This window comes from Microcaecilia unicolor, chromosome 12 (genome assembly GCF_901765095.1).
Source record: "Microcaecilia unicolor chromosome 12, aMicUni1.1, whole genome shotgun sequence".
NCBI lineage: Eukaryota > Metazoa > Chordata > Amphibia > Gymnophiona > Siphonopidae > Microcaecilia > Microcaecilia unicolor.
The window spans coordinates 104,476,773-104,501,534 of NC_044042.1; the positions used below are offsets into that span (position 1 = coordinate 104,476,773).

Consider the following 24,762-nt stretch of genomic DNA (forward strand, 5'->3'; position numbering starts at 1 on the left):
TAGCAGTCAAATTTACTGGATAAAAGTCACTGGTTGAACACTCAAATAAAAAATAAATTTGAGGGCCAAGTGAACTTTACAACTAAGAAAATGTTCCACTCAATGCAGAAACTCAAACGCATAAAACCTTTCTTCCCGAGAGAAATATTTTGCAACCTTGTACAATCAATGGTACTAAGCCATGCAGACTACTGCAACTGAATCTATGCGGAATGCAAAGAACAACTTAGAAAGAAACTCCAGACCGCTCAAAACACAGCAGCTAGGCTGATATTTGGTAAACCACGATTCGAAAGTGCCAAACCCCTTCGAGAAAAAATGCACTGGCTTTCAATCAAAGAACGTATCACCTTCAAAATCCGCACCTTGGTCCACAAAAGTATCTACGGCCAAGTACCAGGATACATGACAAACCTCATCGACCTACCAATCAGAAACATAACCAATACATCTCGAAAATACCTAAACCTCCACTACCCAAGCTGCAAAGGACTCCAATACAAAGCAACCTATGCATCCAGCTTCTCCTATATTTATTTATTTGTTACATTTGTATCCCACATTTCCCCACCTATTTGTAGGCTCAATGTGGCTTACATAGTACCGGTGCTGCATTTGCAGACTCCGGTGTAAACAAATACAAAGTGATGTTGTGGTAAGATAAAGTTCATGTGGCACAGCCACATTTGGGAATTGTACAACGGAAGAGTTGTATCATGTCCTTTACATACTTTAGTTTTGGTGTGTTGCAGGTATCGGCATTTATGTTGGATTGGTAGGGTATGCCTTTTTAAACAGGTAAGTTATATAAGCACGCAACTATGGAATGCATTGCCAAAAGCTGTGAAAACAACCTATGACCACCTAAACTTCAGGAAATCACTAAAAACCTACCCATTCAAAAAGGCATACCCCACCAACCCAACATAGATAGCTAACACTCTGCAACACAGCAAAACCAAAGCTCGTAATGGACACTATATAACCTTTCCTCTCCTCAACCCCCACATATACCTTATTCGACCACAATATCACCTTGTATTTGTTTCTCTACCGGACTTGGCGAATGCCTTATTCGACCACAATATCACCTTGTATTTGTTTCTCTACCTGACTTGGCGAATGCCTTATTTGACCACAATATCACCTTGTATTTGTTTCCCTACCGGACTTGGCGAATGCCTTATTCGACCACAATACCACCTTGTATTTATCTACCGGACCTGGCGAATGCCTTTATGGTACTATGTAAGCCACATTAAGCCTGCAAATAGGTGGGAAAATGTGGGATACAAATGCAATAAATAAATAAATAAGAGATAGCCGGCTACATAAACCCAGATATTCAATGCTATGCCTGGATATGGCCCGGCTTTGAATATCTGCGAAACGCTGGCGGCTGAATATCGACCCCAAAACGTTTTCCTTCATGGTCTTCCTGAGCTGCTCTCATCACTGACAGATTTCTTGTGCTGTGTCTACACTTTTACTGCTTTACCTTCATGCCACTCTAGACACGGTTACCCACTGTCGATTCCACACAGGAACTTTGTTCATTATGGAATGGATGTTGGGTTAATTATTATAACCGATCTGTTAATTATCAAATTCACGGTTGGGGCCTGCAAGTTAATTTAAGGGAGTCCAAAAAGCTGAAGGGTCACCTAGGGCAACACACACACCGTCACTGGCCCTAAACCCCTTCCCGTGGACTCCGCTCCATGGATAAATCCTTCTTATCTGTTCCCTTCTTCCATGGATAAATCCTTCTTATCTGTTCCCTTCTCCACTACTGCCAACTCCAGACTTTGCGCCTTCTGCCTCGCTGCACCCTACGCCTGGAATAAACTTCCTGAGCCCCTACATCTTGCCCCATCCTTGGCCACCTTTAAATCTAGACTGAAAGCCCACCTCTTTAACATTGCTTTTGACTCGTAACCACTTGTAACCACTCGCCTCCACCTACCCTCCTCCCTGTACACATTAATTGATTTGCTTACTTTATTTTTGTCTATTAGATTATAAGCTCTTTGAGCAGGGACTGTCTTTCTTCTATGTTTGTGCAGCGCTGCATACGCCTTGTAGCGCTATAGAAATGCTAAGTAGTAGTAGTAGGTTAATGCTAAAAAATTTGAGTGACCATAACAATCTCATGCCCACAAATAAGTACAAAGAACTGGTTTGTTTCTACCAAAATACTGTCAAGATGGGTCCTGGGCACGGATATACATAATTTAGAAAATATCCTTGCAATACTGAAAGATGCAGATGGATTTCTTTGCTTGGATCAATTTGTTTGGCTTGCTTTGCCCTTCTCCAGGTATCTTAGGATGTTCCAGTTACTGTTGCTGTTCATGCTGCTTTTGCCATTATTGGTGCTGTTTTTCCCCCTCTCCGTGTCTTGTGACCTTTATGCCACTGTTGTGCCCTTTGACCCCCTTCTGCTGATTTGGGTGGTTCACGCCACTCATTTTGATGTGTTGCTTGGTGAGCAGTGTCCTTTTGGACAGTGTTGGCAGTCTCGTTTCTCTTTCTGCTTTGTATCCTTCTAAATGGAAATGGGGTCTTCATTCCAGTATACTTTCTACCACTTTCACCTTCTTGTTGTGCCTTAGGGGTTTCATCTCACAATTCTAGCTGTGTTGCTTTGTGATTAAACTTAAACTTAAGTGTATAAAACCTTTCTTTCCTCGAGATGTTTTCCGTAACCTAATACAATCAATGGTACTAAGCCATTTAGATTATTGCAACGGCATCTATGCAGGCTGCAAAGAACAACTAATCAAGAAACTTCAGACCGCATAGAATACAGCAGCAAGACTGATCTTTGGAAAATCTAAATTCGAATCTGCCAAGCCCATAAGTACATAAGTAATGCCATACTGGGAAAAGACCAAGGGTCCATCGAGCCCAGCATCCTGTCCACGACAGCGGCCAATCCAGGCCAAGGGCACCTGGCGAGCTTCCCAAACGTACAAACATTCTATACATGTTATTCCTGGAATTGTGGATGTTTCCCAAGTCCATTTAGTAGCGGTTTATGGACTTGTCCTTTAGGAAACCGGCTAACCCCTTTTAAAACTCTGCTAAGCTAACTGCCTTCACCACTTTCTCCGGCAATGAATTCCAGAGTTTAATTATACGTTGGGTGAAGAAAATTTTTCTCCGATTTGTTTTAAATTTACTACACTGTAGTTTCATTGCATGCCCCCTAGGTCCTAGTATTTTTGGAAATACTTCACATCCACCTGTTTCACTCCACTCATTATTTTATATACCTCTATCATGTCTCCCCTCAGCCGTCTCTTCTCCAAGCTGAATAGCCCTAGCCTCCTTAGTCTTTCTTCATAGGGAAGTCGTCCCATCCCTGCTATCATTTTAGTTGCCCTTCGTTGCTCCTTCGAGAAAAATTACATTGGCTTCCCATCAAGGAACGTATTGCCTTTAAAATTTGCACCTTGATTCATAGGATCATTTATGGTGAAGTTCCTGGATACATGTTAAATCTTACAGATCTACCACCCAGAAATAGTTTCAGTCTTTCCCGATCCTATTTAATTTTACATTATTCAGATTGCAATGGCCTCAAATACAAATCTACCTACGCATCAAGCTTCTCCTTCATAGGAACTCAGCTATGGAATGCATTGCCTACACTCAGATTCATCTAAACTTCTAAACATCTAAACTAAACTTCTGGATTCATAGAGGGAATTCTGAAACCTCTCGTACACAAAACTAACAGCTTCATACAAGACACCACAGACTTTCTGAATAAATTGAAAAATATCAAGCAATTACCACCAAACACCCTTCTGGTCACGATGGATGTAGAATCACTAAACAGCAACATTCCACATGCGGATTGGATAGCTGCATGTGGGAGACTCCTAAAAACATCCACACTGGACCATCAATACTCACCAGAAACCATTACAAAATTAATCAAATTTATTTTAACTCACAACTACTTCCGCTTTAACAATGATATCTATCTACAAATAATGGGCACTGCGATGGGCACCAGGACAGCACCCCAATATGCCAACCTTTTTATGGCTGAGCTGGAAGAGACATTTCTGAATACATACCAGACCAAACCTCTAAAATACTACCGGTACATCGATGACATTTTTATGATTTGGACAAAGGGGGAAGAAACTCTGAAACAATTTTACTATTCCTGCAATACATACCATCCTACAATCAGATTCAAAATTGACTACTCCCCAGAAAAAATCAATTTTTTGGACACCACAGTCTCAATCAGTGATGGCTGTATACAAACATCTATATACAAGAAACCCACAGACAGATGCAGCTACCTCCACAACTCCAGCTTCCATCCTTCACATACAAAAAGATCCATTATTTACAGCCAAGCCACAAGATACCACCGTATCTGCTCGGACCCAGAGGATAGAGACAGATACCTTGAAACCCTGACTGCATCCTTCAAACAGAAAGGCTACAACCCCAAAATAATCTCCAAGAATATTGCCTCCTCCCTCAAAACACCCAGGGAAAATCTGCTACAATATAAAGAAAAAAAAGCCACAGACAGAATTCCCCTTGTAGTGACATACAACCCAGAGCTGGAAAAACTGAGGAAAATCATAAGAGAACTACAACCACTACTCCAGGAAGATGAATTACTGAAAGAGATATTCCCAGCCCCACCAGTGCTGGCCTTCCGACAGCCACCAAATTTAAAACACAAGCTGATCAGAAGTAAACTTCCAACACAGACGGAAAAAGAAAAGGGCATGTTTCCGTGTAACACAGCCAGCTGCAAACTATGCCAAAACATTTCACAAGACCCCACAGTCATTCACAAAGGAAAAATATTCAACATAAAGGACTATTTTACATGCTCATCTTCCAATGTGGTTTATATCATTCAGTGTAAAAAATGTAACAAAGGATGCTATATTGGAGAAACAGGCCAGATGCTTAAGACAAGATTCAATCTGCACAGACATCACATGAAAATAGCCGGTGCCAGTCAAGCCCCCACCCCTGTGGGCCAACACTTTACAAGACCAGAACACTGCACCAGTGATTTCACAGTAAGAATACTGAAAGGTAATTTTAAAACAATACAGGAACGTAAGACCTTTGAAGTCAGAATGATTGAATATTTTGACACCCAACAGACAGGACTTAATAGGGATCTGGGTTTTCTAGCCCATTATAAACCATAAAGTTGTATTTCTCTGTTTATCACCCTCCTCTCACCTACCTACACCCATCCTGTTAGAATATCAATGAAATGCTTTGATGTCCCCATGCATACCCCCACCCTCCCACTCTGTCAGACTGTCAAAATAATGCTTTGATGTTTCTCTTATATATACTATCTGCTAGCACATTTGCTTATTTCCGATCTGACGAAGAAGGGCAACCTTCGAAAGCTAATCAAGAAATGTATTATGTCCAATAAAAACGGTATCATCTTATTTTCTTTTCCATGTTTTATTTTGTTTGATTTCTATTGATAACCATTAAGAGTGGACTAACACGGCTACCACACCTCTCTATCTAAACTTCAGGAAATTATTGAAGACCACTCTGTTCAAGAAGGCATACTATCCAGATGTTACTTAGTTTCTTCCTTTTCTGTTCAGCAAAATTTATGGACCCTAATGTTTTTCCATTATCTTTTATTATCTTTGTTGTCTTAGATGATACGTTTAAGATTAATTTGTTACTATGACATTGTTTAATGATATTATACTGAACTGTAGCCTACCCATGTTATTGTGTAAGCCACATTGAGCCTGCAACTAGTGGGGAAAATGTAGGGTATAAATGTGTTAAATAAAATAAATTAATGTCTTAATTCAGTCTTCCCCCGATTCTTGTTTTGCATCATTTTTGGTACTTTCAGTCTTAATGTCACAGTTGTTATTGAAACTTCTGCGCTGAGCAGGTTATTCTTGCCCCATTGGTTCTACTAATGCTCCATTCATAGAACATTCAGTTGAAAAGTGCCCAAGGAAGATTTAGCTCGCTTTACTCCATGACTGAAGTCCGCAGTACCTTGAGGTGTTTTTCTTCAGGTGTTATAGAGCCTTCCAGCCTGTTTAGTGCCGTGTTGGATTTCTTCAGGTGTTTTAGGGCCTTCCAGGCAAAGTAGGTGATGTTTTGGTCTTCTTTGGCTGTTTTACCACCAACCTGACTCCAAGAAAAACGCCATCAATGAGCCTTAAACCTGTACTCCAAAGTTCTTTTCAACTTTCCATTTATGTATTTGTTGACTATTGGTCTCCTGCTGTTATTTAGCCTTTGATTTCAGGCCCTTCCACTCGGTTGGTGCTGCATTAGTCTACGTCACATGTTCTGGGCTTTTGCAGCCAGTTGTGCCACCCCTTCAAGCCTCTCCCAGTGCCTCTGGAGCCTTTATCACAAAGAGCCCCCTGCTCTCTTTCTAAATCCCACAGGGTCTCATTCCAAGCAGTTCATTACTTCTTCTGTCAGGGGAGATCTTCACTTCACAGTTTCCTATGCTTGGACTAAATGTCCTTAGTGTCAGGACTATAACTTGAAGACGTACAGAGGGTAACATTCAGCCTGCAGAGCTGACCTTACCCTAGATATTCAATGCTGAACCTATATACGGTTCCTAGTATTGAATATCCAGATATTTCTGCTGACCCAGAAGTTAACCAGACACCAGCTGATATTCAGACCAGTGCCCAGTTTACTCGGCAGATTAAGTTATGGACAACTGTTTTACTGTCATAAACTTTATGCCCTTAACCGGGTAGCTAAATAACGAAGTTACCAGTCTGTCCTAACTCTGCCCATGGCTCACCCCTGACCTAGCTGGTTAAGGGATAGCTGGTTAGCTGTGAAATTCAACGGCGCTACCCAGTTAAATGCTACTGAAAAGGAGTAACCAGCTAGCTCAGTGGGGTTTAACTGGTTAAATCATACTGAATATTGACCTTTATGAAGAGATTCACCCAAGGTAGTATACGACAGGTACAGCCTGACAAACAATTTGTGTAACAATTGTAAACATTGTAAATCCTAGCAACAATGAAATACATGATACACTATCTGAAATATACACATTAAAATAGCACAGTAGAATATTCATATAACAGAAACATGATAAATGTTAGCAGAATTCAAATGGGAGCATGGAAGAACATTCATATAATGATACTCATGATGTCAATACAATGTGATGAAAAATCTTAATAGGTAGCTGAGGAGAACAAGTGCAGCTGAGACATTTAGATAGACAAGATGAGTAGGACAAAGGCATTATGATAAATAGATGGGTGGCTAAATTGAAGGCAAATTATATGTACAGTTGAATAAGGAATGAGGAACTGGTCTTAGTTACAGGGTGCCAAAAACAACCAAAAGAAGAAACACTCTCTGCAGATCAAACACACAAGGCTAGGAATGGTTGCCCAACTGGGACGAATGAACCAAGGGGATGAATGATTTGGTATCCAAAGAGGACCCGAATACGAACTGAACTAAAACTTTTTGGCACACACACATCTTAACAGATTTATGCAAATGACAATCTATGATAAGTAGGCCTGCTGGAATCAGATGTTTAGAAGACCAAAAATAAATTCAATTTAAATATCTACTACTTGCAAGAGTGCCCAGGAAGACAAACATTAGATGTAACTGAAGTGGAGACTTCAGTAGAGATATTTAAAGAGAAATCAGACACACATGTAGCTACAAATGACATCAGTGGATCGACAGGGCGACATGCGGACCAGCTTACAGGGACATTGGGAGAACACTGAACTGGCATCTTTATTCAATCTGAAAGGTATGTAAGTTGGAATGAAGTACTCATTAATTCTCTTTCAACCTACCAGGCTGATGTCACATCCGTAACCTCACTCCACTAATACATATCTTATAAACTCATGTGGGCAAGGACCTTATAACCACATGCTTATTGTGTGTATGTGAGCAACCAGGAAAATGATGCAGGATGCAATAATCCTGCTGCCCAAGGAGAAATAATCAAGCCACTAAGATGACATCAGCACATGAGGATGAAAATACCAATTATGTCTATGTTTATTGAACATCTTGATATAGCGCCTTCCCAAATGTAAATCTTCTGGTGAAGGAGGCAAGTATTAAATTTTGAGAAAATGATGTTACATAACATGTCACAGTGACTTCCCCAAAATAATCTCCATGCCAAGCCAGGAAACTTAACATTAAATTTTATTTTATTATATTATTAACCAGTGGCGTAGCTACGTGGGGCCAGGGGGCCTGGGCCCCCGTAGATTTGGCCCTGGCCCCCCTGCTGCCGACCCTCTCAGCCGCCAACCCGCCGTTGCTGGCGGGGACCCCAAACCCCTCCAGCCGAGGTCCTCTTCTTCTCGCAAAAGGCTTCCTTCTGTTTCTGACGTCCAGGATGTCAGAAACAGAAGGAAGCCTTTTGCGAGAAGAAGAGGACCTCGGCTGGCAGGGGTTGGGTTCCCCCGCCAGCAAAGGTGGGCGACGGCGGGTTGGCAGCGGGAGGGGGGGGGTCGAGAGGGTCGTCAGCGGGGGAGGGGGGGCAAAGTTGGTGGTGGCGGGGTCGGCAATGGCGGGCGGGCAGGCGGGAGAGGGGTGTTGGTTGCTCACATGAAAAAAAATTTGCACACACCAGGCCACTCCTTAGAGGGAACATTGCTAACCGCAGCTTAGTAAAAGGACCCCTCGGCAGATAACAATAAAAACATTCATAGCAAAAAATCACAAAAACAGCATATAATAATCGCCTTGCTGTACAGAAGCCCTGCTCCTTACTACATCCATCTAATCATGAATAAGTATGAGCAACTTTACAACTGTTTCTTAACATCAGAAACAGATGATAAATGACGCAAATTGTCAGGCAGTCTTGTTCCATAATAAAAGCTAAATAATAGGCAAATCACTGTCCTGGGTGACTGAATAATGAGCGTTTACTAAAGAAAGCTGGCAGCCCTAATTGCTCTGACCTCTGTTCCCTGTAAGCTGAGCGGGAGTCCTTCAACTATTTTGCTGCCAGTGGGGGGCAATGCTTTAATATAGGGACAGGCAGGTTCCCTGGAGATCTACAGAGCTTACCTGTCCCTCGAAATGGAAAATGTGATACTAAAACTGCACCACCCACTGGCAGGACTGGAGGACTCTGGCTCAGCTTAGACGGAACAGGTCCCAGCAGACCAGAAGAGAACAACTGGATCATAAAGCTTGCTTGAAATACACAGGATAAGTACCAGATAGTTTTTAAAATAAGCACCAATAATTTAAATTGTAGTCTAAATCACACTGGAAGCCAATGTAAAGCCTTCATCGACACAGTAACGATCAAACTGCTTCAAGCCTATCATCAAACGTTTTGCCACATGTTGTATTACCTGCAAAGCTTTACAACATGATTGAGAAAGACCCAAATATAGACTGATGATGTAATCTAGCTTAGACAAAACTAAACTCTGTTCAACAATCCTGAAATCAGAGCTGGGTAAAGCTGGCTTAATTTTAGATGCTGGTGATAAAAGCAGGTTTGTACAATTTTAGTCACGTGGGCTCATAAATTCAACCGAGAATCTAGTATTACTCCTAAAATCATAATCTGATCTTTAATTGGAATATTATAGACTTGGACTCTCACAGGTGCACAGATTTCTGTTACTCATAAACCACATTGAGCCTGCAAAGAGGTGGGAAAACGTGGGATACAAATGCAACAAATAAATAAATACATTTTATCATCAGCTGCTCACTTTACTAACATGATTTCAGTCCTTGTTTTCTCAAGTTAACATCTGCGTGCACCCCCGTCTCTCATGGTAGTCAGCTGGCTTCTACTGAAAACAAAATCAACAAATATATCCCTAAATCAGAGTATTGCTTCTGTCCACGGGAAAAAATAAAGGGGTCCTTTTACAAAGGCGCGCTAGTGTTTTTAGCATGCGCTAAAAATAAGTGTGTGTTAAATGCTAGAGATTCCCATATATTTCTATGGGCGTCTCTACCGTTTAGCGCGTGCTAATCATTAGCACTCATTAAAAACACTAACATGCCTTTGTACAAGACCCCCAAAGGGCGGCCAGCCTGATGGCTCGACTGCAGTCCTGGGCCTGGAGGCTTAGCAACTACACCTACTGGTTTGGTGCAGGGTTCAAAGGGAGCATGGTCCATCAGAACAATGCCTGAGCTGAAGTAAATGTTCATTGTATTTATTTAATCTGCTAAACCCTCACGGGAGGAACTGTTAAAAATAACAAATTGGAACCTCTGGTAACAGTGCATGAAAGCCCATGACACCATCAGTCAAGACAAAGACCAGTTTTAACAAAGCAGTGCATCAAAGTCCCCACTTATCCGACCCCTACACACACGCATTGTGCTCAGTGCTCGTCAGTGAGCTTTACCTCACGTCCTTCATTCCCTGCATATTTCAATAAAAAATCATTTGAAAGATGGTCACCCTTGGCAGAGCTACCTCCTACCCTGGATGTAACTGAACATTGCTTATAAGGAATTAGGTCTTAACCTCGCTGTAAATTAATTTAAAAGAAATTGTGCACATGCAGCAGTAATCTGATAGCAGGGTACCTAGGAAATGGAGAAATTAGGCCTTACCTGCTAATTTGCTTTCCTTTAGTCCCTCCGGACCGGCCCAGAATGTGACTGATGGTTTGTGCATGCTTTCCAGTAGGTGGAGACTGAGAAAAAAAACTGTTCGTGGTTGTTTCTTGGGAGCTGTGTTGGCAAGGTGCCGGTGGCTGCTCAGGCTTTCGGATGCACAGACGGTTCTTTGGCTTCTTTTTGCTTTGGTACTTTGTTACTGGATCTCCAAGAAAGGCGACCTACAAGAAAGAGCTTGTAATTCCGAGACTCACCTGGCCGAGGCAATAGCCACTAAAAACACTGCCTTCAGAGTCAAATCCTTCAAAATACAAGCAAAGGCTCAAAGGGAGGCTTGGTCAGTACCAAGAGTACCAAATTAAGGTCCTAACGTGGGAAAATGCATTGGTTCTGAGGACGAAGCAAGTTAGCCCTTCCCCCCTCCCCCGCAAAAAGTGAAGGATATCCGGGTGACTAGCTAGGAACTTACCCTGGACCCGACCGCGAAAGCACGAGAAGGCCGCAATCTGTACTTTAAGGGAGGCCAAAGCTAGGCCCTTGTCAAATCCCCGCTGCAGAAAATCTAAGATCTGTGGAACCAACGCATGAAAGGGAGAGATATGGAACTCCTGACATCATGCCATGAAAATCCTCCAAGTTCAAACATATTAAGAGAAGTAGAGTGACGATGAGAGAGAAGCATAGTGGCAATCAAGGCCATCCAGTATCCTCTCTTTGTCAATCTTGCCCGCTCTAGGCCGTAAGACAGAATCGACCCAGATCCAGATGAACCACTGGACCCTGCATCAGAAGGTCCTGCATTTGTGGAAGCTGGAATGGAACCCTGAACAGAAGCTGTCGCAGGTCTGCTTACCAAGGCCTGCAAGGCAAATCCGGCTCTACTAAAATCATGTGACCCCTGTACATCTCGATTCTCTGAAGAAGCCGGCCTATCAGTGGCCACGGAGGAAAGGCATACAGAAGCCCAGTCGGCCAAGGCTGAATTAGAGCGTCCATGCCCTGCGCTTTGCGATCCCTTTGACTGAAGAACAGTGGAAGTTTTGCATTGAGAGTGGACGCAAACAGATCCAACTTAGGGCGACCCCAGCATCGCACCAGTGACTGAAACGCTACGTCACTTAGAGACTACTCCCCGGGATCTAGAGTGTGCTGACTGAGAAAGTCTGTGAACATCTGCATGTCTGCCACATGAGCCACTGACAGAGCAACCAGATGTACCTCTGACCACCTGAACAACAGCGATGCCTCGAGTTCCAATTGCCGACTCCTCATCCCCCCTTGTCGATTGATATAAGCCACCTCCGTGGCATTGTCTGACATAATGTGGACCACTTTGCCCCGCAGCCAATGGAGAAAGGCCTGCAGAGCCAGCCGGATCGCTCTGGTTTCCAACAGATTGATTGAGCAAGAACTCTCCTGAGGAGACCACAGACCCTGGCCCTGACAGTGAGCTCCTCAGCCCTTGAGACTGGCATCCATTGTGACCACTATCCAACTGGGCTGATCCAGCGGCATTCTCTTGGTCAGATTGGCGTCTCGTAGCCACCAGCGGAGGCTGCTCTTCACCTCTGCAGGAAGGGACAATCTGTGATGCAGTGAGCTCGTCTGTGAGGACAAACGAGATAGAAGAGACCTCTGCAGAGATCTCATATGAGCCCTGGCACAGGGCACTGCCTCGATCGTCGCCGCCATGGAACCCAGGACTTGAAGATAATCCCTGGCCAAAGGTCTCGGGGACTTCAATAACTGGCGAATCTGAGACAGCAGCTTGAGGATGTGAGACAAAGGAAGAAAGATCCAGCCTTGCTGCGTGTCGAAACACACTCCCAGGTACTCCAATGACTAAGAGGGCTGGAGGCGACTCTTCTGAGCATTGACTACCCAACCTAGGGACTGCAAGAAGTCTACTACCAAAGCAGTGGCTTGAACGCTCTCTTGGAAAGACTTTGCTCTGATCAACCAGTCATCTAGATAAGGATGGACTAGAATGCCCTCCGTTCTGAGAGCTGCTGCTACGATGACCATGACTTTGGTAAACATGCGTGGAGCGGTCGCGAGGCTGAAGGGAAGAGCGCGAAACTGAAAGTGCTGGCCTAGCACTGCAAAATGAAGGAAATGCTGATGCGCAGGACGAATGGGAATACGTAAGTAAGCTTCCGTTAGGTCGAGAGCCGTCAGATATTCCACGGGCTGAACCACCACAATGATAGACCGCAGTGTCTCCATAAGAAATGAAGGTACCCTGACAGACCAATTCACCGCCGATCCAGAATCGGCCGGAAAGAACCCTCCCTTCTTGGGGACCAGAAAATAGATGGAGTAACGACCTGTGCAGAGCTCTGACAGAGGAACTGGACAAATGACCCGATGATCGAGAAGCCTGCGTAGAGTGTCCCTGACAGCCATGGCCTTGAGCCGAGAGCAGCAGGGGTATTCCAAAAAGGCATCTGACAAGGGACGAGCAAATTCTAAGGCATACCCATCTCAAATAACCTCTAAGACCCACTGATCGGAAGTAATCTGGGCCCACCTCCAATAAAACTGCATCCACCGAACTTCCACTGGAACCGGAGGCTGGACCCGCACACCTTCCTTGCTGAGTAAGGGAGGAAGTCGAGAAGAGAGTTCCCGAGTCCCTACCCCCTCTACAGTTACCGCGAAAGGAATGGGTCCTCTGAAAAAACCTAGAGTTCAGAACTGGAACCACTTTGCCCGGCCTATACCACCTAAAGTCACGACCTCTACCACGGCCCAAGAAAACACCGCATCCAGACCCTCTAGAACAATCCTCTGGGAGCCTCAGAACCTTAGACTCTCAAAGACTGCGAACCAACCTGTCCAAGTCAACACCGAACAGAAAGGAACCTCTAAAGGGAAATTTACTAAGCTTGGACTTAGAGGCCGCATCTGCCTACCAGCCACAGAGCCAGAGAAAGCGATGGGCCGCCACACATAAAGCCATAGATTTAGAGGAGGCACGAAGCAAATCGTAAAGAGCCATCTGATAAAAGGGCGGAACCCATCTCTAACTTCGCAACCTCGGAATCTATCGCCAAAAGGTCATCTGAGGCAGGATCCAAGACCTTCTCAGACCAACGAAAACAAGCTCTAGACACCAAAGAACCACAAATAGCAGCCTGCACTGCCACAGCGGAGACATCAAAGCAATTCTTCAACAGAAATTCTATACGGCGATCCTGGACATCCTTCAAGGTAGAACCACCATCCACAGGAACCGTATTTCGCTTGGTGATGGCAGAGACAACCGCATCCACAACTGGAGGGCATAAAAGATCCTTGTCGGAATCCAGAATGGGATAAAGCAGGACCATAGACATAGCGAGATGAAAAGCAGAATCAGTCACCTCCCACTGTGCCTGAATAATGTCTCTAATATCCTGATGCATGGAGGACTTACCTGGCATCAGCATATCAACTTTCCTAGGCTCCGCCACCGAAGATTCCTGCCCCTCAAAATGTAAAGGAGAGGAAATGAGAGAAATAAGTTCCTGAAGGTCATCTTTATGAAAGATTCTCACAACAGAAGGGTTCTCCCCGGGAGACCATCCGCAGCCTCATCAGACTGCAACAAATCTTCAGACAGCTGACCTTCAGGAAGCCATTCTGGCTCCTCAAGAGAAGGCATTTCCTGATCAAGATCAGAAATAAAGTTATCCTCTACATTCCAGGACTGCCTGAACCTTTTTGCAGGAGCCAGCTGACTTTCCTGTGACCTCTTCTCAGGAGTTTCCAGCTGACCAGCCTTATGCATCAAAAACGCCCAATACATTTTTAGCGCAGAATTAGCATGTGAGCCCTTACCATGTAAAAAAAAGGGCTCAGGCGCTAATTTATGTTAACAGTCGCTCACTAATGGCAGCATTAGCGCATGGACAACCAAACAGTAGCAGCGATCTAAGGAAGGACAAGAATTTATCCAAATGTCAACGTTAATGGAAACAGGATACAACCTGGCACAGTTTTGGAAAAACCTTCGTCAGGGGTCACAACACATTCATAGATTCAAAGCACTTACTGCAAAACCTGCATAGAAAAAGCTCTGGTCCAGTTCCAAAAGTCAGTAACCACCCTTGTGGTTCTGTGACCCTTGACGAAGGTTTTTAGGAAACTTGTGCAGATTGGATCCTGTTTCCATTAAAGTTGATGTTCGGATAAACTTTTGCTGTGCCTTGAATGGCTGCTGCTGTTTGGTTGTCAATTCTGCTTCTGCAGCAGACTGTCTCCTGTTTGGTTCAGCATTAGTGCATGGCCATTAAATCAGGAAATGGAAAATCGGCCATTTTCCAGCCACGGCAAAAAAGTGGCCTTAGCATGCAGGAAAGACCCACATAAGGGCGCAGTACGGCCCCTTTTTGCCACTGCTTTGTAAAAGGACCCCAAAATGTTATAAAATATATTTTACAAGTTTTTAATAAATACAAATTGTAAATACAATCTAGACACATTTCACCATAATGCTGCATCAGGGGTCAAACACAAACCACCCAAAGTAGGATGCCCGCTTAGATAATTGGTGAATTGAGTGCTAACAGCCAATTATTAGCATTAATTAGCATAAATTTGCATTTTCATGAACATCTGCCTACGTGTTATTTTATAACACTGCACACCCAAGGTGTCTTGTGTGCAACCCAAGAGGGAGCATGGCCATGGGAGGGGCATGCGCGGGTCAGAGGCATTCCTATTATTTAGACGCAGTGTTACAGAATACCGGGAATATGTGCCCACCTTCCGTGCCAGGATTTGTACCAGGTTGTGCACAGGAATCTACTCTAAGTACTATTCTACAAGAGAAGATGAGCCCCGAGTGCTCTTTACAGAATGGCGCTTAGGGCCCGATTTTATATACAGTGCCTAAAATGTTAGACAATTACGCTTGAGTATTTTAAATGCAGTGTGTAAATTTATGCGCGGTATTTAGAATATGCTTAGGCGTAGTTCATGAAACAGAATCTAAGTGCGTCCATTTATGCCAATGAAAATCTGGTGTAACTCCCTGTGCGTAGATTTATTTATTTTTATTACATTTGTACCCCGCGCTTTCCCACTCATGGCAGGCTCAATGCGGCTTACATGGGGCAATGGAGGGTTAAGTGACTTGCCCAGAGTCACAAGGAGCTGCCTGAAGTGGGAATCAAACTCAGTTCCTCAGTTCCCCAGGACCAAAGTCCACCAACCTAACCACTAGGCCACTCCTCCATTCCATTTATGGGCACTGGCCCATATTTTACAAAAACACATGTAGATTTTGGAACAAACACAAAACGCCTATTTCCACGCCTGCGCATATTAGAATTTAGGCGTAGTACATTACAGAATACGCTTAGCAATGTACGCACGTAAATTCTAATTTTTGCCAGTTCGTGCTCGTTATTGCTTGTTAAGAGCTGTTAACCACGCTTAACACCTGGTTAAAACAATTAATCTACAGGCGTAGTTATAAATATGCCTAGATTAATGCATGGAATCATAGAATCCGGGGATTAGCACAAATCTTTCCTGCCATGTAAATTTAACCACCATTTATAGAATGTACTCGAAACTGTCTTGTCTACCTCACAGCAGTGTCCTGGAAATGTCCCAGTGCAGATTGTGTGCGTATTTCTAAATGTGGAGCCTTCTGCAGCTCTATCAGAGCCATGTTTTATATGCAAACATGCTTTACAGATAGAAAGCCAGCAGTGTACCTACCTTATATAGCACCTGGGGAGGAGCACACCCCCACCACCCTGGGTGCAGCGCATGCAAGAGCGTACATCCCTGTCCTCCAAGCAAGGAAGCATGAGGAGTAGGCGCATGCTGTCGGCTCTGACGGTCCCCAGCCTCCTCAGACATGAACTTCTTGTTCTGGGACAGGGGACTGGCAGAGCTGACAGCGCACGTCTGTGCCACGCACTCCCTCACTGCTGCCACCTGGGGCGGACTGCCCCAACCAACCCACCACCCTAGGTACGCTAGAGCAGAAATCCTCACTTAGTTCACAAAATTTCACTTGCAGGTTACAGGATCATGCTGGTTACACGAATAACTTAATTGTTATAGATGCTAATTGGCACTCATTTGCAGTTACATGTGTCTCTAACCTTAGTACATAATATCTTTAGCGAGCAACTGGTAGGGAGCCCTGGAAAGGGCCTAGGCAGATCAGAGGCTTGCCTAGTACTTTTTTCCTCAAGTTACTGAATGCTATCAGTTATGCACCTATCTGACAGCAATTAAGTGTGAGCAATTACTCCAGCCACTGAGTTCACGCCTAAATTTAGGTATGTAACTGCCAACCTACGTTAGAACTCTATTGGGCCCACGGTAAAACCAACAGCACAGAACCCATACTGCCGAAAACAAACAGAAAACTAGATCGCCAGTGTTCAAAGGAAATGGTATTGAAATTATGTGCGCACTGTAAAAGCGAAAGCAAGAAGGAGAAGTGCTTGGTGCGTGCACCACGCTAAGCCTAGCTCTTGTGCACATGTGCCAGGCAAACGCAAAAGAGAAGCACACATTGGTGCCCGTTTTCTACGCCTTTAAATATAAGCTTTTCAATATACTTAAGCGCTGGACACAGGCACCAATGTGTGCGTTCACTTTCAGGTTTTCTCTGACTCGCACACATTCGTCTCTCGCTACCAGTGCTTAGGGGCTTGCACGGGCTTCCTTCTGCTTCCAAATTAAATGAAAACTGGCAGATTTTAAAGGAAGCATCACAAAAACTCCTCTCTTTAAACACCCTAACTCCTGCTCCGAGCTGGCGTTACGTTTTCAGTGGTAAAGGCGGCTTTGTTTTTTGCGCTGTTCTCTGAGCATTGGGAGGAAATAGGAAATTGCCTGATTCTCATCCATTTGACTACATTTGCGTGCAATTTGCGTTAATCTTTGGCGCACACATTTTTTCCCACGCTAGATCCCTCTGAGCATTCTGCACTCACTAACGCCGGCACTAATTACTAGTACAGCATTAGTTATGAGCATCAAAATGGTAATAGATCCAAAAAGGGTTGAATTAGCATAATCTGCACTAGTTTGTGTTAATTCAATATCCATTGTGTGTACAGTTTACAGTAATAATATAAAAATTCAAGAGATGCCTCGAGGTGCCTCTGTTGCATTTTTCTACTTATTTAAAGTACCGCTCATTCCTGGCATCCTTTACTTTGTTATAAACATCACAGACATGTTCATTTGTTTAAAAGAGCTTCACCTACAAAGTAGTAAATTTAAAACGAATCGGAGAAAATATTTCTTCACTCAATGTGTAATTAAACTCTGGAATTCATTACAGAGAATGTGGTAAAAGCAGTTAGCTTAACGGGGTTTTAAAAAGGTTTGGCTAGCTTCCTAAAAGTCCATAAGCCATTATGGACTTTGCATTGGCTACCAATCAAACAATGTATCACTTTCAAAATCTGCACAACTGTTCATAAAATTATTTACGGCGAGGCACCAGGATACATGACAGATCTTATCGACCTGCCAACCAGAAACACCACAAAATCTGCACGATCATACCTAAACCTCCACTACCCAAGCAGCAAAGGACTGAAATGCAAATCCACCTATGCATCCAGCTTTTCCTACCTAAGCGCACAACTATGGAACGCATTGCCAAAAGCAGTAAAAACTACGCTCGACCACCTAAATTATCGGAAATCACTAAAGACAGACCTGCTCAGAAGAGCATACCCCACCGACCCAACATAAAAATACCTGGACACTTGCGACACAATGTAACCAAAGACCGTAACGGACATTACCTGACTCTTCTTCCCCCTTTCCCTCCCTAAGTTCTCCCCAATTGTACCTACCATACATGTACCTCATTCTACCACAATATCACTTTCCAGCTTATAATCGAACGAGAATAACGCCCAAGTTCCGACCTAAATCGGGAGATGGGCGTTCTTCTCACAAAAACAAATAAAGCGGTATAATCGAAAGCCGAACTTTGGACGCTTTCAACTGCACTCCGTCGCGGATGCGGACAAAGTTGACGGGGGCGTATCGAAGGCGTGTCGAAGGCGGAACTGGGGCGTGGTTATCGGGCGAACAGAGATGGGCGCCCTTCGCCGATAATGGAACAGTTTTGAGCTAGAATTTAGGACACTTTTCCTGGACCCTGTTTTTTGACGAATAAGGCCCCCAAAAGTGCCCTAAATGACCAGATGACCCCCAGAGGGAGTCGGGGATGACCTCCCCTGACTCCCCCAGTGGTCACTAACCCCCTCCCACCACAACAAATGATGTTTCACAACTTTTTACTTTCACCCTCAAATGTCATACCCTCCTCCCAAGCAGCAGTATGCAGGTCCCTGGAGCAGTTGTTAGGGGGTGCAGTGGACGTCAGGCAGGTGGACCCAGGCCCATCCCCCCCCCTACCTGTTACAATTGTGCTGCTTAATGCTACTAGTCGTCCAACCCCCCCAAACCCACTGTACCCACATGTAGGTGCCCCCCTTCACCTCTTAGGGCTATAGTAATGATGTAGACTTGTGGGCAGTGGGTTTTGAGGGGGATTTGGGGGGCTCAACACCCAAGGGAAGGGTGCTATGCACCTGGGAGCTCTTTTACCTTTTATTTGGTTTTTGTAAAAGTGCCCCCTAGGGTGCCCGGTTGGTGTCCTGGCATGTGAGGGGGACCAGTGCACTATGAATCCTGGCCCCTCCCACGAACAAATGCCTTGGATTTATTCGTTTTGAGCTGGGCGATTTCATATTCCATTATCGCTGAAAAGCAAAAACGCCCAGCTCACACCTTGACGAATAAAACATGGGCGTCTTTTTCTTTTAAAAAATACGATCCGCCCCGCCCCTTCACGGACCCGTTCTCGGAGATAAACGCCCATGGAGATAGGCGTTTCTGTTCCATTATGCCCCTCCATGTATTCATTCATACCATGTATTTGTTCAGACCGGAATCGGCTAACGCCGTTAATGGTTATATGTAAGCCACATTGCGCCTGCAAAAAGGTGGGAAAATGTGGGATACAAATGTAACAAATAATTATTATTATTAAAATGGACTTGGGGAAAATCCACTGCTTATTTCTAGGATAAGCAGCATAAAATGTATTGTACTGTTTTGGGATCTTGCCAAGTACTTGTAACCTGAATTGGCCACTGTTGGAAACAGAATACTAGGCTTGGTGGACCTTCAGTCTGTCCGAGTATGGCAACACTTATGTACAGAAACATTAATGGTTAAGAAGAGCAAGCAGAAATAATATTACAGCCATTCTGGAACAATCTTTAGAAGAAGCAACCGAAAGAGCAACTTTGATTGTTTCTTTTGTCTTCCAGCAAGATTTGAACTCAGTAATGAGACTTTATTTCAAAACTACAAATCGTATATTTGGAGGACATAAAATCTGGATTTATCCAGATGTAACAAAGACTACTCAACAAAAAAGAAAATTGTTTCTCTCTATGAGGTCTAAAATAGCAGAAATAGGAGGTTCCTTCCTTCTTGCATATCCATGTAAATGTGTTGTAAGGTTAAATCAAACAAAATATGTGTTTTTTTAATCCCGATCAGCTTAAATCTTTCCTAGACTCAAAACAACAATAGAGACTTTGAAGGAGTAAAACGAGAATGTACGCGGCATCGATTTCTTATTTACAGATCAATATAATGTAAACTTCACAAATTCCTACCCCCCTTCTTAAATTGAGGTCTAATGAAGCTGAATGACATGTTACTATTGAGGAAAGTAAATTCCTGTATATTTAATTTGTTTCTAAAGCTGTATTTCACTTAACAGTTTTTGTATGTCTGTTTAAGTTGTAAAACTTTAATAAACAAATAATTTAAAAAAAAAAAAAAGAAGAGCAAGCAGATATGAAAGCCTGCAACTGCGGTTTGCTGCCTGCACAGTCCAGGAGGGAGCATGAAATGAGGTTGAAGGGGGGCAGACTCTACTACTACTACTACTACTATTTAGCATTTCTATAGCGCTACAAGGCGTACACAGCGCTGCACAAACATAGAAGAAAGACAGTCCCTGCTCAAAGTGCTTACAATCTAATAGACAAAAAATAAAGTAAGCAAATCAAATCAATTAATGTGTACAGGAAGGAGGAGAGGAGGGTAGGTGGAGGCGAGTGGTTACGAGTCAAAAGCAATGTTAAAGAGGTGGGCTTTCAGTCTAGATTTAAAGGTGGCCAAGGATGGGGCAAGACATAGGGCCTCAGGAAGTTTATTCCAGGCGTAGGGTGCAGTGAGACAGAAGGCGCAAAGTCTGGAGTTGGCAGTAGTGGAGAAGGGAACAGATAAGAAGGATTTATCCATGGAGCGGAGTGCACGGGAAAGAGTGTAGGGAAGGACGAGTGTGGAGAGATTCAAAATTCCGCCGCACGTCTCATCTACCGCGTGAACCGATACTCTCATATCACCCCTCTCCTCAAGTCGCTTCACTGGCTCCCGATTCGCTATCGTATACAGTTCAAGCTTCTCCTATTGACCTTCAAGTGCACTCAATCTGCAGCCCCCCATTACCTCTCTACCCTCCTCTCCCCGTATGTTCCCACCCATAACCTCCGCTCTCAGAACAAATCACTCCTATCTGTACCCTTCTCCACCACCGCTAACTCCAGACTCCGCCCCTTCTGCCTCGCATCACCTTATGCCTGGAACAGACTTCCCGAGCCCATACGCCATGCGCTCTCCCTGACCATTTTCAAGTCCTTACTCAAAGCCCATCTCTTCTCCCTTGCTTTTGGCGCCTAACCACCTTCTCCATTCATGATACCTACACTTACTACATAGTTTGTTACCTTTAGATTGTAAGCTCTCTTGAGCAGGGACTGTCCTTCCCCATGTTTAAACTTGTACAGTGCTGCGTAACCCTGGCAGCGCTATAGAAATGCTAAGTAGTAGTAGTAGTAATAGTAGTAGTAGGAGAGATACTGGGGAGCAGCAGAGTGAGTACATTTATAGGTTAGTAGAAGAAGTTTGAACAGGATGCGAATACGGATAGGGAGCCAGTGAAGCGACTTGAGGAGAGGGGTAGTATGAGTAAAGCGACCCTGGCGGAAGACGAGACGGGCAGCAAAGTTTTGAACCGATTGGAGAGGGGAGAGGTGACTAAGTGGGAGGCCAGCAAGAAGCAGATTGCAGTAGTCTAAACGAGAGGTGACAAGGGTGTGGATGAGGGTTTTGGTAGAGTGCTCGGAAAGAAAGGGGCAGATTTTACTCAAGAAAAATGTCAGGAAGTATTTTTTCATGGAGAGAGTGGTGGATACTTGGAATGCCCTCCCACGGGAGGTGGTAGAGACTAAAACGGTAACGGAATTCAAAAATGCGTGGGATAAACATAAAGGAATCCTCTTCAGAAGGAATGGATCCTCAGAATCTTAGCCAAGATTGGGTGGCAGAGCTGGTGGGGGAGGCGGGGCTAGTGGTTGGGAGGAGGGGCTAGTGCTGAGCAGACTTCTACGGTCTGTGCCCTGAAAATGGCAGAAACAAATCAAGGTCAGGTATACACAAAAGTAGCACATATGAGTTTATCTTGTTGGGTAGACTGGATGGACCGTGCAGGTCTTTTTCTGCCGTCATCTACATGTTACCTGACTTATTTTACAAAGTGAGACAGGACACAGCCGCTGATGACATCAAATGACTTTGTCCTGTGTAATAAAATATTTTACTACGCATTTCCTGAAAACAGAACATCACCTGAGTTCTTAAAACTATTTTTGTCCAATATGGTCAGTTTTCGATATTAATTACTGCTAGAAACACTGAACGTTTTTCTGAACTGAAGAGCATGACTATAATAGCCAGGGAGATGCAGAGGGATATTTAAGCCAAAAGCCCTGGTACCCTGTGAAATTAAACTTCACCATGCCTAAGGGGCCCTTTTGCTGCTATCAACCAAACTACCACCAACCCAACGCGGGTGCTGATGGTCGTTTTGCCCCCAGCACGCGCCATTTTCGGTGCTAGCGGAAACACTGAAAAAATATTTATGCAGAGGGTTACCTGGTGGTAATCATGCAGCGTCACGAACTGGGGTGACACACTGACTGCAGGGTTAGTGTGGGCGCCCTTACCGCCCCCCATAAATGCTTCTCCCCCACATGGCAAGTGCGAACTTACCGTACGGCCATTTCATTTTTGGCTATTTTCACCCGCTGCGGTAAAAGGGGCCCCTAAGAGAGCTGTGCAACACTTGCAGCGAAACAGATTGTCAACAAAAACAAATTCAATATTATGGTAAATTGTTATTCAACAAAACAGTTCAAGCAAAAGCCCCCTTTGACTCGTTTTAATATGCATTGTACTTTCTAAATCCAAGCAGAAATTAAGTGAATTACATATTCACGTACAAGCCACCGAGAGCTTACAATTTAAATTGTACCTGATGCAATAGAGGTGGGTGTAACTTTCCTAATGCCACGAGTATTAATGGGAGCAGCTGGGTTTAAACTGTAGCTCCCCGGTCTAAGCACTACTGTACTCCCGGCTGTAGCTTTAGTCTAGACCTACGTTTCTAAAGTCATGGGTTAGACAGAGCTGAAGCCGTGCGATTTAGTTCACATAGAGGCATATTTTCAAAGCACTTTGGGAGGCTAAATTCCATAGGTTTCTATGGAACTTTGGGAGGCTAAGTGCTTTGAAAATGAGCATGATAAAGGCTGAATTTTAAAGGACGTCTTTTCCACAGCTAACAGCCCACATCTTAGCAACTTTCCACATGCTTTTCAATGTGTTACCATTTTTAGCAACGGCAGATTACAGGAAATTCTTTGTCTCTCTCTTTGCCCATTGAGGAAGTTTTAGTTAAAGGCAGAATGACTTACCCGCTGGATTACTTTGCCATAAATGTCATCATTACAGAGCTGATTAGCCACTAATCAGAAGTAATCCGTAAAGTGACGTCTGCAAAGCTCAGCTTTCTCTTGGCATGAACAGGGAGGGAGGGAACTTATACCCTGATCTGATCGTCCACTTCACAAGTGACCTGACCTGCTGGATTTGCATTAAGTACTTCGCTTACCATTCCCCCAAGTTTTACAGGGAAACATTATGACTCTCAACTTGAAATTCCTTTTACTTTTCAAGAAGTAGCAATAATTATTTTGGAAAAATTAATAAGGGGGGGGGGGGGAGTGTGATCCCCCTCCTCTGTGCACCTGACCCCCCGAGACGACCAGTGGCAGTGCTAAGCCTAGGTTGACCTGTTTGGCCATTGTGGACTCAGAGGATTTGATCGGAAGATCAAATTCTCTTCTTCCAGACCATGGAAACTTGTGACCCTTCCCTATTCTCTGCACCTTGAATCAAGAAGTCGCCTCCAGATTCTAGATGAATCGTCTTACGTTTTCATTTGCGTTTTCCTGCTTGAGCTACTACAACCCTCCCTGTCTAAAAGAGGGATAGATAGACATGCCTCAAAAAATACAACACATTTGTTCTTAGTTCGGTCTGTTTCTCCGGGTGCAATCTGGCTACAAAAACTCAGCAGTATAGCAAGGAAGGTAAAACCACGAGGGGAGAGACTTCAACACATAAAAAATCTCCTGGACAAGGTCATGGGCAGATCTAGACCTGGGCTAAACCACAGCCCGGCTCCCCCACTCCCTGCCCTGAAAGAACACCAAGGTGCAACGCTCCGGGTCCTGGCAGCTTACCTGAGCAGCTCTCCAAAGGCAGCATCGCTCTTCCTGTCCACTCCATGCTTTCTGTCGCCGAAATCAGGAAGCCTGCCTGCTATGCCAGCGGAGGCAGGAACTGGGACGAGGACCTGTCTCTGCCTGCCTGTTTTGAAGCTTGACGCCGGTCTGAACTTGCCTGGGAGTCTCTCTCTCTCATTTCCTGTTGAACAATATTGAGAGTGAGCCGAGAGAACTGAGCCAGCGCTCACTTCCTCACAATGCAGGCAAGGCAGGATGGCATGAGCTGCAAAGGAAGACAGCACGGAAGCTGCTGAATGTCTCACACTCCCTTTGTCATCCACAAAACACATAATGTCAGGTAATGCAAATCCCAAACCAATTACAGATCCAAGCATTCCAGTATTTAGGGCCCCTTTTACTAAACTGCAGCAAAAGTCTAAATTACCCCGGGGTAATTGCAAAAATAAATGTGTGTTAACTGCAAAGACCTGCATTAATTGGGGATGTT

General features: G+C 44.2%; 1 protein-coding gene across 1 annotated transcript in view; it reads right to left on the bottom strand.

The window, feature by feature from the left end:
* Positions 1-24,428, bottom strand: part of ARHGAP27 (Rho GTPase activating protein 27) — a 258,259-nt gene extending 233,831 nt beyond the window's left edge. The window contains exon 1 of the mRNA XM_030220824.1: positions 24,270-24,428. The gene's annotated coding sequence lies outside the window, so the exon portion shown is untranslated. The remainder of the gene's footprint in view (positions 1-24,269) is intronic.
* Between the last annotated feature and the right edge of the window lie 334 nt (positions 24,429-24,762).